The sequence below is a fragment of the Prionailurus viverrinus genome, unplaced genomic scaffold, assembly GCF_022837055.1.
Source record: "Prionailurus viverrinus isolate Anna unplaced genomic scaffold, UM_Priviv_1.0 scaffold_61, whole genome shotgun sequence".
NCBI classification, from domain to species: domain Eukaryota; kingdom Metazoa; phylum Chordata; class Mammalia; order Carnivora; family Felidae; genus Prionailurus; species Prionailurus viverrinus.
The window spans coordinates 575,851-590,898 of record NW_025927623.1 but is presented as its reverse complement, the minus strand read 5'-3'; the positions used below and the strand labels follow the sequence as shown (position 1 = coordinate 590,898).

The following is a 15,048-nucleotide window of genomic DNA, read 5'->3' as shown; positions in this document are numbered from 1 at the left end:
AAACAGAGTTGTTTCCTCCAAGATATCGTTTTCGTCCCAACTGTCACATTTTAGTTGGAGCATCTGAGATGCCAGGGGTTCTACGCAGTCTCCGCTTCAGGACACACACACACACACACACACACAAACACAGAAAAATAACACTTACTTTTGTACAATAGTCATGAATCTTCGTAACTCATGCTGCCTTTTTTTCTGGATCCAACGTTGTATGCATAGCCATGTCTCTCTTCACTCTGTAGTCTTTATGCATTTCATCTGTTAGACCTTTACAAAAAAAAAGTTTAGAAAAGATATAGCTAAAGAAGCAAGAATAGTGTAAACTCTCTCGTGTAAACGAGAGAAGCCTTGACCACTGCACCTGCAAGAGGAAGAACCAGCAGAGAGAAGGCAGCTCTGGGCCATATGGAGTATTATGAAAAGCCGGTACTTCTACATCCTAACACCTGGGGCTCACAAGGGGTGGACTTCTCTGAAGACTGCATAAATCTGTAGTACCTGTCAGGTAGCATAGCTCAGGAACCAGCATTATAGGCTCATGGGGCGTGTCCTGTTGGCTCTTTTTCCATTTGCCTTTGCTGACCAAAAGTGGCTGAGTTAGGTCAGTGACCACTAGACCCTGTTGCTGCTCAACAGAAACAAGAAAGAACACTGATGTACTATCAGTGAAGCCTCAGCAAAGTCACATAAATATGTACAGAAGTGCATTTTGGGGTCACCAACAGAGGCCTGGGGGTGTGCTGGTGATACGGTTTCCTCAAGTTTAAGAACGCATTAAAGATACTCTTAATATTCTCTTAGATAGACGTCCCGCAGATGGCCTCTTTTTTTCGGTCAACACACGTAGCCAAGGAGAGCGGGATTCTCACAGACATTATATTGGGGGTCATTGTACGATCCTTTCACTACCTATAAGTAAACGTATGACAGACTCTTAGGATCTGTATTTCTCACTACAGCACTGTCTTAAAGATTCCTCAAACATACTTGAGAACTTTCAAGAGGATTCCCAGACGAAGGGGTGGGCAACAAACCCAGTCAACTTTTTAGAGTTGCAATTCCACATCTATTCCCAACATGCCTCCCGCATCATTTCTCCTAAACTCTCAGTCCCTGCTTCCAGGAGGAAGAGATATTTGCCAAGACTTCCTACTCCTGGGCTGCAATTTCCGTGCCACAAACTGCCTTTACTCTCCAACACACAGCAATGGTTCTTCATAGATCCTTCCATGCCGATCAGCAAGGTCCTCATCAGTAGGAATTTAGCCACATGAATTCTGGTATTATTTGCCTGCTAAACATCCCGAGAACTTCAAAGGAGTTCCTACCCGCGACAAAACTTCACATCCAGTGTTCATGGCTCTTTTTCTCTTAAGCTGAACTATTAGTTTTAATTCGTATGATCTCATTGCAGACTATACGTGGGGTTTTTTTCACACATAGAGTAGTCTTTACTTATTTGAAAGACAGCTGGGATTCACCCCCATTTTCCTGGTTCTAGAGTCTTCAGGCCCAAGCTTGTGCAGGTGTCTACATGTGTGTAGAATCATGGCATCCTTTTAGGGCCTCATCTATCAAAACCTTTGGACGAGCTATTCTTCCTGTCAAAAACTTTGGGAAACACGCTTCTTATTTCCCATAGCTGCCATGCAACATCCTAGAAGGATCTCCTCCTCCAACATCAACTTCTGCATCTAAACAGGAGTTCTGTGGTCCTTCTTTGCAGCATTATGAAACCTTTTTTAAAGGCCAGGATGGTACTTTCCTTCTAAGGGCTCATCGATCGATTCCAGGATTTTTCTAGAGATCATGACAACAGGGCAACTAAATTGCCATCTGTCATTAGACTGAGTTCCCACCAGGGCATCCCAAGACGACCCAAATCGTTTCAAATATTTCAGCCCATCTGTTTTTTTTCCTCAATTAAACCTGCTGAAACCACAGTCTTAGGTTTCTTTTACATCCAAGGCTCCTGCCTATCAACTCGTGCCAAGAAGGTAGTTTGTCTTCATGTGATAAATCGTCTAATTATCCCCAAACCCACTGCTCTGTGATGCCAGCATGTGTGAATTTACTACAACCTATATATATTTGAACTTCTATGTGCTAGTCATGGTATCAGACAGAAGAGGTATTTACAAGGAGCAAAACCAACATTGTCATGCCCTGGTAGAACTCTGTCTACAGAGAGGGGAGAGATTCATAAAATAACCACTCAAATACAGAATTCCGAATTGGGATAGACGCTATGAAATGCAAGAGCACAACAGAACAGGGGGACCCCACAGAGGCCTGAGGTTGCAGGTTGGTGTGGGGGTGGGGCGGATGTACTCTGGATACCCAGCACGGTTCTTCTCAGTCAAGGACATTTGAGGTCAATTTGGAGAATGAACAAGCAAATATCAGCCTGGTATCTCCATCTACCACCTCCATCAGAGCCTAAGTCAACCCCAAAGTCCCTAATCTTCTCACACCGACTCCCCCATTGTAGTAAATAACTCTGGGCATCCACTCACTTCCTACCTCTCCCACCCTAATCCTGGTCACCATTATCATTGACCTAAAGTGACTTAGCCACCTCCTCACTGATGTCTCTGCCTCCCTTTTTACCCACATACAGCCCGTTCCTTGTAATTAGACACATATCTGTAAAATAAAACGTATCACTTCATCCATCTGTATAACATCTGACAATATCTCATTTGTCTCAGTGGACAGAACTTTATACAACGTGGCCCCCACTTCATCCTCTGATTTCATACCCTACAACCCAAGGATGTCCTCCCCGCAACCATGTGCACTTCTTCACAGAATAATCTAGCCTTGTTTGGGATCTGGATACATCTCGCCCATCTGGAAAGTGGGGTCTTTTCTCTTCTCCCTCATTTGCACACAGCTTGCTCCTTTCAGACCTTCACATACCAGCTTCTCAGAGCTTTCCATGACCACCTACCCTGAACCACCAGACACCGTCCATAATACCTCTCAGTGTTCATTATGTGGATATATCCCTCATAACCCTTAGAACAGTCTTGTCTGCCGTATCTCTTCCTGCTGTAAGGATGCAAGTTCCTTAAGAACAGACAACTCAGTAGTCTTACCAATGTATACCCAAGATGTGTAATGGGCACTCATTAAGTGCTTTTTTGGACTGAATGAACAAGAACTAAGTATGAAGCACAAGTGAGGATAATGTAATAGCACCATCCCCTTGAAGGGATGCCAGAAGGCTGTGTAGCCTTAGTGGTTCCAAGTAGCCATGGTTTGGATTCCAGTATAAAAATACAAGCTGTTTTTTTAAAAAATATTTATAAGTTCTTTCCATTTGCTACAGATATCTGTAATTCCTTTCTCTCATCTGCCAAAGCTAGAAAACTAATCTCGTCAACTAGCGTATCTTTGTGCACCAAGCTAAGTTTACTTAGGTTTTTCTGAACAGAGATTGAGGAATCCATGAGTTCTGCGATTCCACACACAGCTGGCATGGTTCCAGGTGGTAATTAGTCATTTGTTTCTTCTTTTCAAACCAAATTCTATAGGGCTCAAACTTCTATATAAGGAAAGTGTTCACATATGAAGTCTTGCCATATTTTCTACCCAATGTTCCATCAACATGTTTCAAACTACCATAGCCTCCTCTTAGGCCCACGGGAGAGGCCATATTGGAGCCATTCTAATCATGTGACATTACCCTATATATGAGGCACTCGAATGCATGGATAATAGATCTGTCAAGTTACACTACCACTACGGAGAAATTTTATAATAGATTATATATATGTTATAGGTTAATAGATGACGTTATATTATTAGAATCTAACATACAGGACTCTATATTGCACATGTATTTTTATGAGACGTATATTTGACTACATAATAAGAACAAAATGAGATTTAAATACATTGAAAGACAGGAGATTTCCTACCTCCTTCTGGTAGTCTACAAAGGTGATTTCCTCACCACCTGATTTCTTAAACGTACTTCTGGGAGTCTCCTCCCAATTAATAGTATCCACTCGATAGGTTCTATTGTTATACCTGTGGAATGGTCACAACACCTAGTATTATTCCCAACATATTTATGGCATGGGATCATGTAAGAAGTGAGAAGCTTTAAATCCTACAAGAAATTTCAGGATATATCCACTTTAGTAAATTCATATGACATATAATTCACCTATGTAAGGCTACAATCCAATGGTTTCAGTATATTCACAGAGTTGTAAATCCTATACATTTGCCTACCCACCCTATTTCACATGAATTGAATGATACAGTATGTGACCTTTCCTGACAGCCTTCTTCCACTTCGTGTACTACTTTTCAAGGTTTATCTATGCTGTAGCATGATTGGTATTTCATTCCTTTTTGTTGCCAAATGACACACTATTTTATGGATATACATTTTTATTTCCCTTTGTCAGCTGATGAACATTTGAGTTGTTAACACCTTTGAGCTATTACGAAAAATGAGATCATGGACATTCATGTATCAATTCTGGTAGGCATTGGTGTTCATTTCTCTTGGGTATAAAACTAGGAATAAATTGCTGACTCATATGGTGACACTATATTTAGCATATTGAGAAGGGCCATCCTGTTTTCCAAAGAGACCACACCATTTTTACTTCTACCAGCAGTATTTGACGGGTGGTTCCAACTTTTTCACATCCTTGCTAACACTTAATCTCTGCCTTTTCAAATTTAGCCATCATACTATGAAGGGGTATTTCACTGTGGTTTGACTTTGCATTTCCCTGATGGCCAATAATATTGAGTATCTTTTCATGTGATTATTGGCCATTTGTATATTTTCTTTGGAAGCCTGTCTATTCAGATCCTTTGCCCATTTTTTGAAAGTTGGGTTAAAGAAATAAGTGAAAGTTAGGTTCTCTTTTCATTATTGACTTGTAAACATTTCTTACATATGGAGAAGCAAGTTGTTCCGGAGATATGTGATTTCAAACGTTCTCTCATTCTGTTCCTTTTTTTTTTTCTTTCTTTTTCTTAACTTTAAATTTTTTGTAACGTTTATTTATTGTTGAGACAGAGAGAGACAGAGCATGAACAGGGGAGGGGCAGAGAGAGAGGAAGACACAGAATCTGAAGCAGGCTCCAGGCTCCTAGCCATCAGCCCAGAGCCCGACGCGGACTGCGACATCGTGACCTGAGTTGAGTCGGACGCTTAACCGACTGAGCCACCCAGGCGCCCCCCCCCCTTTTTTTTTTACTTCAAAGAAAGAAAGTTTTCAATTTGGTGAAGTCCAATTTATGTTTTCCTTCTGTCATCCCTTCTCTGTTGGCATTTTATTTTATAAGGTTTTCTCTAAGCCAAAGTCAAGAAAATTTACTCCTAGATTTCCTTCTAGGAATTTTATAGAGTTTTAACGCTTACCTTTAGGTCTATTTTTAGTTAATTTGGGGGATAAATTGGAGTTAATTTTGTATCTTCTGTGAGGAATGGCCAGGTGGATATCCAGTGGTCCCAGCAATATTTGAGGAAACGAGTATTCCTTCCCCAAGAAAGCAGTCTTGAAAGTCTTGAAAATCAATGGCCTATAAATGTGAGGGTTAACTCCAGAATTCCCAATTCTATTCCATTGATTTTTAGGTCTATCGTCATACCAGTATCCCACTGTCCTGATTCCGAGAGCTTTGTCGTAAATTTTGAAATTGGGAAGCAAGAATAAAGTCGAGGACTCCTAAGATGATGCTGGCCAAGCAGCTTTACATCCACGCTCTTCAGCTTAAAATGTCTGGTCTAGAAGAAGATTAAAAGTAAAACACTTCCGTCAAGTGGACATTTGCGAATGGATGATAATTAAGCCCTGATTTTTAAAAATAGTTAGACACAAAGCAAGAGAAATGAAATTTGGAAGGAGCATATTCTGTTACATGTGAGAGCAGGTTCAGAGCAGGTGACTGGATCAACATCAGGAATCACAAGAGCAGCAAAATCTACAACTGAATCTTATCTCTCTCTCATGCTGTAGAGCCAGATGAGGAAAGCGTGGATGGATTCTCACCATTCCCATGCTATTTCTGCCTCTGACCTTTATGTTTATTGATTCGAAAACTGTAGGACCATCTCTTATGGGGGGAAAAGGTTCTCAAAGAGATTGGATAGGTTTGTAAAAAGCAGACTCACAGGACACCTGTGTGGCGCAGTTGGTCAAGTGTCCGACTTCAGCTCAGGTCATGATCTCATGGTTCGTGGGTTCGAGCCCCACATCAGACTCTGTGCTGACAGTGCAGAGCCTGGAGCCTGCTTCAGATTCTGTGTCTCCCTCTCTGTCTCTGTCTCTGTCTCTCTCTCTGCCCCTCCCCCACACTCTCTCTGCTTCTCTCAAAAAAAAGAATAAACATTAAAAAAGTTAATGAACACAGATGTAAAAACAATTGATCCAACTAATTCTTTAAAATTTCCATAGCATCTTTCCTTTGGGATTTGTTATCACCATGCATTATTAGATCAAGCAGTTTGCATTCGGAGCAGTTTGTGGTTCACATCAGCACAGAGGGTAATGCTGGTTTCATACTCAAGAATAGAAGCACTATATCCAGGCCAGATTACCAGCCTGCAAACAGAAGACATTAGATGTAAGGGTCAAAGTCCAAGCTCTGAACAAGGAAGCAAGCGTCCCAGGGTTGGAACTTGGGGTCTAAAATTGGTGCTTAGGAGTCAAGCAGTTTCAATTTCTTATTTCTAGTAAGAACTGATCTTTTGAAGGACCTTTCCAATAGAGATTTACCTGATGGGCTAGTTATAACTCTTACACTCTCTTTGTTAAACCATATTGTTACCACCCACAGGCTCACACACCTATAGCCACACACATGCGTATGTATGTATGTATGTGAGAATATATAGGATATAGGTGTATAAAGTATAAACATATACACAATATATATACATACATACATACATACATACATGTAGCTATAATTACTATGATTGAAAGTAAGAAAAATTTATTATCCAAATTTGAGAAGATTTAGACTTCTTATGAGGTTTATATAACTACCGAATACCTCAAGGTTTATGCTTATCATTCTAGGACTGTAAGAGTGAATCTTTTCACTTCGTTTCAAATTCACATGAAATTCTAACTGAATCGTTCATGGCCAGTGGGTACCACTGAAAAGACCATCACTTATAAATCCTACTGCTTCAAATGAGAGTCACTTTCTCAAATGCTTCTATGGTCAGGTCTGTAGAATGTGAGGCTTTCCACTGTGTACTTACGATTGAGGAACTCCGTGGCCTCATTCTCGTTGTAATAGTTGCGACCAACTTGCTTCAAATCCATCATCTTCAAAATTCTAGAAATTGGAAGAATGGATTTCGTGCCAACCGCAGTGAATATTATTAAGATTTACTAACAAACACGGAGATACACTGGGGCGAAGAAATCGATCAGTGACTTTGTTTTACAAACGATTAACGGGAAGTGCCTGATACAACAAGGAAATGACATTGTAAGGTAGATATTAAGGCCCCTTGAACCTCCATTTTTCCCTCCTTTACATAATCTACAACAAAGGGTCATGGGAAGGTCATCAGAAGGTCCTTCATCCCCAGAAATGAACTGAAACCTCTTTTGCAGACTACGTGCCTCTAATTTTCATTTTCACTATTTGTGCATCACCGTAAGTGTAGACCACCAAACAAATGTAGGGGTGCCTGCGCCAGACTTTGGCTCAGGGCATGATCTTGCACTGAGGGCTCAAGCCCCGCACTGGGCTCTGTGCTGACAGCTCGGAGCCTGGATCCTGCTTCAGATTTTGTGTCTCCCTCTCTCTGCCCCTCCCCTGCTTGTGCTCTTTCTCTCTCTCTTACAAAAATAAAAAAACATTAAGAAAAGAAAACAAATGCACATTTACTCCAGGAGAAAGAGGCATCGCTGTGCACAGTTGACATCTGCCCCTCCCTCGACAGGGAGCAGGCATGGGATGTGGGGGTAGGCAGGAAGAACAATGTCAACAATAAGCCACAGAACTCAAGCACATCTAGGTGAGGTTCCAGTGCCGATGCATCTCAAAGATCGCTTGCCCTCCCAGAACATGAGGAGACCTCGAGAACACAAATTCTAGGACCAAACAGCTATGTACAGTGCCACTGACACACTAACATACAACCAAATCTCAAGCAAATGAAATCTCACAAACACACTTGCTAGAGAGAGTGTTGTAATAACATAAGCAGTCCAGTGAGGTGGGTTTGAGTCACTGAAGAATTCAGTGATGACCTTCACAATCTTGTTGCCCCACCGGCTGACCAGTTCTGTTTTCTGAGGTAAAGAAACAACAAAAAGGTCTAGTGCTCCTTCCAAGGAGAGGACGCTCATTACTGGACCACAAATCAACAGGTCACTTGGGTGTCTGGCAGGAGCAATCTTAACCCCCAGAGACACAGGCAGGTAGAATATACGATTTAGGAGACCCAAATGAGGGTCCGAGTTGAATATTTACAATGATTTTTTTTTAACTTAAGCTCCTGTAAATTATGCACTTGCTAACTAAATACAGGAGTTTATTGAAGTGGGGTGTCTGGGTGGCTCAGTCGGTGAAATGTCTGACTTCAGCTCCGATCATGATCTCACATTTTATGGGCTCTAGCCCTATATCGGGCTTTGTGCTGACAGCTCAGAGCCTGGCGCCAGCTTCAGATTCTGTGTCTCCCTCTCTCTCTGCCCCTCCCCTGCTCACACTCTGCCTCTCTCTCTCTCTCTCTCTCTCTCTCTCTCTCTCTCTCAAAAATAAACGTTTAAAAAAATAGTTTTTAAAGTTTATTGAAGAGGGTCGGCTGGGTGGCTCAGTCAGTTAAGCCTCTGACTCTTGATTTCAGCTCAGGTTATGATCTCACGGTTCAGGGGTTTGAGCCCCACTTCAGGCTCTGTGCTGTGTCAAACCTGCTTAAGATTCTTTCTCTCTGCCCCTCCCCCAATTGCTCACTCTCAAAAATATTAAATTAAGGAAAAGAAATGGAATATTAAGTCCTTCCAGTTCTGTGTGTGTATGCGTGTGTGTGTGTGTGAAGATTTGGAACAAGAAATAAAAACTTTTTCAATACTTCGTTAGCATTTGAGCCCTATTTGCCATTGGAAAGGTAAAAAATATATATTTTGTTCTTAAATTCATTTTAACCACAAAAATGAGGCATGAGGGAACATCAGTGATAGCCAAACACGGCATGTGGGTTTTGTTACAAATCCTATGGGCAAGAGATCGAGAGGTGTCCATGAACCATTGTATGAAAAAGGTATATTTGCTATAATACAGGGAGAATGTGAGAGAAAGAAAGAACAAAGGTCAAGAAAATGTCCACTAACAGGAGTGCCTGCATGGCTCAGTTGGTTAAGTGCCCAACTCTTGACTTCAGCACAGGTCATGATCTTGTGGTTTGTGGGTTCAAGCCCTGTGGCCCTGCACAATCAGTGCAGAGCCTGCTTGGGATTCTCTCGCCCTTGCTCTCTGCTCCTCCCCTACATGTGCTTTCTCTCTCTCAAAATAAGTCAATAAACTTAAAGAAGATGTCCAATCACATTACTTACCCTGCTTTTGTAGTTTATGAGGCAGTAATAAAGAGTTCCCATCTAATGTGGGACACTCTCCAATTACATGTTTATGCTGGCAGAGCAAATCTGTACGAACTTTTCCATCTTCAACCTCTGGCATGTAATCAATGTTGTACTTATACGTGAGGAGTTGAGGGCGAGAGGTCACTCGGAAATGGTTGGTGAATAGCTTCACCACTCTACCTTGCATTCCTGCAAAAACCGAGGCACATGTCAATAATGAAACAAGTTGACCAATCGCTCCCAAAACAATGGAGACACCACAATCTTGAGAGCTTAAGGTAGGTCAAACCAAGACATGAACAAGTAACGTACACTTATACACACCTGATGCCCAGACTATGTACCGGCCTTTTAGAGGAATCCTCACACAAACATACATTTAGAGTTAAAACAGGAGATTAAAATATTAAATTAACAGCAACAAGAGATCAAAAGAAAACCTCTTGTAACACAAAGCTTCCAAAAGGGGAGGGTGAGTGGGGAGCCACTGTTTGTAATAGTGTTTAGCATTCAAAAAAAAAAAAAGGCTCAGCATAACCAAAGAACTGGGTCATTTGATTTTAGTTGCTATAAAAGGAAAAGAAAACTGGCAAGTACATCCAGGTCCCTAAAATAGGTCTCTATTTCTGCAAAGGTGGAGGTTATTACAACATGAGAGGGTGGGAAGGTACCTCTACTCACAGTGATGGGGTGAAGCTCTAAGATTCTCAAACACAAAGGAACCTCAGAACAAGATCAACACGAACAATTCCCTAACGCTAGGTTGTTAAAGGCCACCACACCTGTTGTGGAGTCTTTCACATGTTCCAAGTACTGTCGGGTATTCACCACCTGGTCTTGAAAAATGGCTCCAAGAACCCTTTTCCCCTTCAGCGACAGTGCCTGCAATCCAGCCCCCCGCTGAAGTTCCTCTGCACAGAAACAAATGCAAAAACCATGAATTTTATAGGATAAAAAACAAATGGAAACGTAAACAAAGGACAATGTTAAGTACAACTTAAGTTGAGGTGGTTGGAGGTAGAAAAGAGGGTTGTCAAAGGATCCAAACAACAGTAGTTCGGTAATGGATCACCAGAGAAGGTGAATGTTACCCAGAAGCCTTTCTCAACAAGACCCCATTCCGTGTCAGCGGCTACCCGAGCACCACATTCATTGCTGCTATGGCGTTTGCCTCCTTTCATCCGGTATTTGTTCAGAGGGCAAGCTTCTTCTAATCAGAAACTTTGTCCTTTCTCTACCTTCTTTATAGGCTAATCACCTGGTACCAGAGTGCCCTCTAGTGGGCATCAGAAAATGCTGACTAAATAAACAGTCCTTTCAAAAAAAATGCATGAGAGGTGTTTGAGTGGCCTCAGTGGATGAAGCTGAGGACTCTTGGTTGCAGCTCAGGTCATTATTTCACAGTTCCTGAATTCGAGCCCTGCATCAGAGCTCTGTGCTGACAGCATGGAGTCTGCTTGGGATTCTCTCTCTGCCCCTCCCCTGCTCTTGCTCTCTCGGTCTCTCTACATCAACAAACTGAAAAAAAAATTATCAAAAGCCAGTTTCATGATTTTTTTTTAAAACAACTGATCGATTTTTTTTAACAGCAACTGGGAAAGGCTCTCATGTTATTTTTATCACACTGTAATATTCATCTAATTGAACTATTTTACAAGGTGACTATTTGAGCACAGTGCAAGGCAACCTTTCACAGATTATGAAAGAAACCTCCGTAAATGGGTAATACAGTCCATGCCTTGGGTTGCACAAACTGGTTTTCTTCAAAATGTTACTTCTGGAAGCTATTATCCCTAGCTTATGATGCTCTTAAACAAACACAGTCTGAATTTCCATAATAGAAAATCATTTCATTTTACGCATAAGTTTTTAAATGATTTTTATCAAACTCTCAACTAATTCCTGACACACCCAGCAATCAAATTTATCATATTCAAACTTCAGTGAAAGAAAACACCAAGCATCATTCACTAGTACTTGTTACATACGGTCTACTTACATAAAATAGTAAAAACCCCTGAGATGTAAAAATAGGTGTCTTAATATTGTATATTCATGTTTATCACGTCGTCTTACGGGGTCTGGATTTTGTCTCAGTTTATTATAAAAGTATCTACAACAGAGGATACCAAAAGCAGAGGAAACAGGAGCAAAATAGACAAGTGGGAATTCAACCTAAAAACTTTCTGTACAGCAAATGAATCAATCGACAGAATGATCACAGAGAGGGAAAGGATGAGAAGAGGAATAATTAGCAGGCCTCTGCAAAGTGATGGAGAAACCTGGGTAAAAGGGATGGCCGTCTACACCACCTTCCATAAAATCACATCAAGTGCTCCCTCTCTGCTTCCTTCATGTTTCCCTCCCACACCTTGTTCCCACGCCTCTGCTTCTAGGAGAGAGATCACATGCTACACGTTCCTACCCAAAGAAACAAATAGCCACGAAAGAACACACACCCATTTCTGGAGGTGATGAATATGTTTAGTACCTTCGTTATAGTGATGGTATCACAGGGGAGTGCATAGGAGAAAATTCATCAAGATGTATACAATCAATGTGTGCAATTTGTTGTAAAAAGAGGGAGGCAGAGAACATCAAGTTAAGGCAGCAAATGTTAACAGTTGATGAATCGCAGTTAACAACTGATGAATTCAGTTGATCAATATATCAAGATGCTTTGTGCTGTGCTTGAATTCCTCCGCCCACCACCCCCACAGGTTTCAAATTGTATCAAAATTCAGAGGCCTAGAAGCTGTGAAGAAAGCATTTGTGCATTCCTACTTAGCAAATGCAGGATGTAAGCTGTCAACTGAGAGAAGAGGCAGAGCTGAAATAAAAGCAAGGTTATTTATTTGGGGTCTCAGAATTGCAGTTTGGGAAAGACACCTGTGGGCAGCAACCAAAAGAGTGCCTCTACCCTCCCCACCCCCATCCAGGGAATAAAAGTAAGAGGTTTTTGAAGACAAGAGGGAATGCTTGTATAAGTCATTTACTACGAATTCTGATGACCAAGACTGGTGTTGGTGGCAGGAAAGTAAACTTGGTGACCGTACCTGGTTTCTAAGGCTATCACTAAGCGGGGTCTCTCACTGTAGCAAGCTGCAGGTGTTTGGCCCGGTTCCAACATTTGTGCTTCTCCTACCGGTGAGGATGTGCATAAGGCCCATCTCCTTCCTGGCCTCTGGCTCCATTGGAAAACCTGTTGACATAAGTGACTATTTCATGTCACCTTTCACAATGTAATATATTGAAGAAGATAATATTAAGAGGCCAAAAGTGAAGCTTGGGCTCATGTCCGTGTTGTGGTGAAAGCAGGCAACCCAAACCCTAAAGCCCTTGATGCAGTGGCTGGCACACAGTAGGTCCTCCATATAGGGTTCTAGTATATGGGGGGGGGTGTTGGTTACCAAGCAACCATTTCGCATTCTCTGGGCCCCCCGGGGACTCTCGGTGGAGATAGTGGGGTGGTGGGATTGTGGCTGAGGCTCCCCTTGCCCAGCAAGAAGCAGGCGTAGGTCTCAGGCCAGGCCAGTAGGATGCTCCGTCCTTGGAACGGGAACCTCCAACAGCTGGAGCTCCTTCCCCCTGAGTGGTGGCACCCTAACCACTCTGTCCTTGCCAGGCGACTATTCCCAAGGGTCTCTCTTTCTGGGGCTACCTTGCTTTCAGCCCAGTCCTCCAGGCCCCCCTTGGACTCGGGGAATGCCCATTATCCTTCCAGCTTCTTTTCTTTTCCCTCGGCTAGTCAAAATCCTCTTCTCTGGCTTAGGACACTGACACATGGAGACAAGGGGCTCTGAATCTCCTCAGCAAGAGGGCTGCTCTGAGCTGTCCCCAGTCCTAGTGACCGGAGGGCTGAAACCCGGGGGGGCTCTCGAGGGCAGGATGCAAGTCCTTTAAGCGGACTTCAAAGCCTTAACAGGACCTTGGAAGACTGCCAATCCTTCTTGTTCATGCCACTCCAGCCCCACTGGCCTCCTAGCTAGTTGTCCCACCCAGTGGCACCCTGCTACCTCAGGGCCTTTGCACTTGCTGTTCCCTTTGCCTGGAATGCTCTTCCTCCAGAAATCCCCCAATCTACGCTTCTCCTCTTTGCTCAATGGCATCTCCTCATGGGGCCTCCCTCAAGCACCCTACTTCAAAAATACACCTGTCTCCTTTGCCTACTTCAGTTTTCTCCAGAAACTTCCAACATCCCACATCATCTGCTTATTTGTTTTTCTGTCTACCTCCTACGCCCTGTGAGGGCAGGCTTTTGCCCAACTTGCTCACTCCCGTATCCTCAGTACAGTAACCTGGCCTGTGGTAGGTGTCAATAAACGTTTGTAAACCCGAGGTGCCGTCTGGGTGGACGCGGTCAGGAACCTGGTGGAAGGAGCGTTGGTCGCAAAGGGTCTTGGCTGACTCAGTCCTGGCAGACAAGTGCCCTATTGGGGTCCTGGAAGGATCCCTCTCTGCCACTCTCCCAGTGACCTGCGTGCGGGGGAGGGAGCCACGCAAGGCCCGGCCAATCTGGGTGGAGAGCCACTGTGTCTTGGAGGACTCAGTAATAATAATACTGATGATGATGATGATGATGATGACGGCAGCTTTTATGGTTGCGGGTGTTTTTTCCTAGGTCTCTGTTAAGTGCTTTATATTCACTATCTCGTTTGCGTCTGGTATCGTTCCGAAGAGGTGGTCCTAGTACATCCATTGGATACATACACATATATTTTAATGTTTGTTTATTTTAGAGACAGACAAAGCACAAGCGGAGTCGGGGCACAGACAGAGGGAGACAGAATGGGAAACAGGTTCCAGGCTCTCAGCAGTCAGCACAGAGCCCGACGCGGGGCTCGAACCCGCGAACCGTGAGATCATGACCTGAGCCGAAGTCGGACATTCAACCGACTGAGCCACCCAGGCGCCTCTATTACATCCATTTAAAGACGGGAACCATGGGGCTTGGAGCGTGTCAGTAACAGGCTCCACCGCCTCAGGCCACTTCCCTGCAGCCCGGCCAGGAGCTGCTCTGGGCCTGAACGCTGCATTTCCGCCCTGCCCAAAGGAGGGGGAGTGGGCGCTGGGCCGCCGGGCGTGGGAGGCGGGGCTTCCCGCGGAGGCGGGGCTGCTGGTGGTAGGGGCCCAGAGCGTGCGACGCCCCGAGGACCTTCCCGCCAGGGGCCAGGCTGCGCGGCGGGCGGCGGCGGTTCCTCACCGGAAGCGCGGCGTCTGCGGCGCCGGGTCGTCACCGGAAGCGGGGCCGCGGCGGCTCCTCACCAGATGTGCGGCGGCGGCGGCTCCTCACCGGAAGCGCGGCGACGGCGGCGGCGGCTCCTCATCGGAAGCGCGGCGGCGGCGGCGGCTCACCGGAAGCGCGGCGGCGGCAGCGGCGGCGGCTCCTCACCGGAAGCGCGGCGGCGGCGGCGGCTCCTCACCGGAAGCGCGGCGTCTGCGGCGCCCGGTCGTCACCGGAAGCGGG

The 15,048-nt window shown here is 44.2% G+C and overlaps 2 long non-coding RNA genes across 3 annotated transcripts; both read right to left on the bottom strand.

The window, feature by feature from the left end:
• Positions 1-210: 210 nt before the first annotated feature.
• Positions 211-5,526, bottom strand: LOC125159774 (uncharacterized). Of its 2 annotated transcripts, none has more exons than XR_007149905.1 (3): positions 5,396-5,526; positions 3,927-4,038; positions 211-267 (listed from the first exon to the last, which is right to left on the bottom strand). It is a non-coding gene; the product is annotated as an uncharacterized LOC125159774 (long non-coding RNA). The 2 variants fall into 2 exon arrangements; XR_007149906.1 differs by lacking the exon at positions 211-267 and adding an exon at positions 1,750-1,800.
• Positions 5,527-5,636: 110 nt separating this feature from the next.
• LOC125159772 (uncharacterized) lies at positions 5,637-14,898 on the bottom strand. Its single transcript, XR_007149902.1, has 6 exons — positions 14,785-14,898; positions 12,638-12,783; positions 10,364-10,492; positions 9,555-9,770; positions 7,247-7,323; positions 5,637-5,761 (listed from the first exon to the last, which is right to left on the bottom strand). It is a non-coding gene; the product is annotated as an uncharacterized LOC125159772 (long non-coding RNA).
• Between the last annotated feature and the right edge of the window lie 150 nt (positions 14,899-15,048).